Source organism: Entelurus aequoreus, linkage group LG07 (assembly GCF_033978785.1).
Source record: "Entelurus aequoreus isolate RoL-2023_Sb linkage group LG07, RoL_Eaeq_v1.1, whole genome shotgun sequence".
Taxonomy (NCBI): domain Eukaryota; kingdom Metazoa; phylum Chordata; class Actinopteri; order Syngnathiformes; family Syngnathidae; genus Entelurus; species Entelurus aequoreus.
In genome coordinates, this window is record NC_084737.1 from 73,331,911 (window position 1) to 73,333,381 (window position 1,471).

The window sequence follows — 1,471 nt, forward strand, 5'->3', positions numbered from 1 at the left end:
AAGAAATACTAATGTTTTTCTTGACTAAAGAAAGTACAAAAAGTGGTTTTATTTTTCTTATGATTTTTGGGGAAGGGGGATTACAAGCACATATTGTTTGTTGTCATTTGAATGTTTATAAAGACACAAAGTTCTGCTGTGTGTCCAAAAAAATAGCATAAGGAGCGAGGAAAATCGGAGGAACGCCCCTGTGTCTTTTCACTTGTACTTTCAATTTTCCACTTTGCTCAGATAAAGGGGGGACCCTGGGAAAACCTTGTGCCGGCAACTGGTCATTGAAACCAACAAAACCCAGTGTGGTTGGGATTTAAGGCTGGAATTATTGTGTGAATGCTCCAAAGCATTCACACATATGGTTTTCTACACCAAAATGCATCTATTTATTATTATTATTATTCAACAACTTCTTCTTCTTCTCCAGATTTTGGCGCGCTCCACCTTCCACATTTTTCATGCGATTCAAATTGTTCCAACTTCAAACTGTTCAGCCTATTCAGGAATTGCAGGCTTTCCCTTAACAAATTGCAAAAATGTCCCTGATTTCCCAGAATTTCAGGTTTTCCGGGACATTTTTTCCCATTCAAAATGAATTGGCCATTTTTCAAACTTTCCCCATTTCCACATTTTTCAACCGATTCAAACCATTCCTCCTTCAACACATTCCATCATTCTAGAAATTCAAACTACTCTTTTTCCAAGTTAAAAAAAAATGCAAGGATTTTCCAGAATTCCTGGTTTTCCAAAGCCCGATTTCCACCATTTTTCTGGCGACTACTTGTCCCACATTTTTCAACCCACTTCAACCGTTCCACCGTCAAAATATTCCTCTTAATTAGGACAAAAAACGAAGTTGTTTTTTGAACTGGAAAAATTTGCGGTTTTCCCGAAATTCCAGGAATTCCGTAATACCATTTGTCAATTCAACATGTTACTACTTCAACATTTGTCGACCGATTTGAAAAATTTCAACACCAACCATTTCAACCCATTCAAGTTTTTTACCATTTTAAAAATAATTCTCCCTTTTCCCCAAATTCTCAATTTTTGGGGAAATTCCCATTTAAATCAATGGGACATTCTTCCAAGTTCCACAATTGAATCATCTGATTCAAACTGTTCCAACTTCAAAATATTCCGCCTGTTCAGAATTGTGTGCTCTACTTCAACAATTCTGAAAAAAATTACAGGATTTCAGTTCGACTTCAGCATTGGAGCATTCAAACGCAATTCCTTTAAGAATTACCTCATCTAGTTTTTAATTGTTTTCCTTATTAAATCAAGGTTGAGCTAAATTATTTGTATCCCCATTATAGTTAAGTAATAAATCTTAGTTGTTGTTTAAGACAGTGTTTTTCCAACCACTGTACCGCGGCACACTAGTGTGCTGTGAGATACAGTCTTGTGTGCCGTGGGAGATTATCTAATTTCACCTATTTGGGTTAAAAATATTTTTTGCAAACCAGTAGTTATG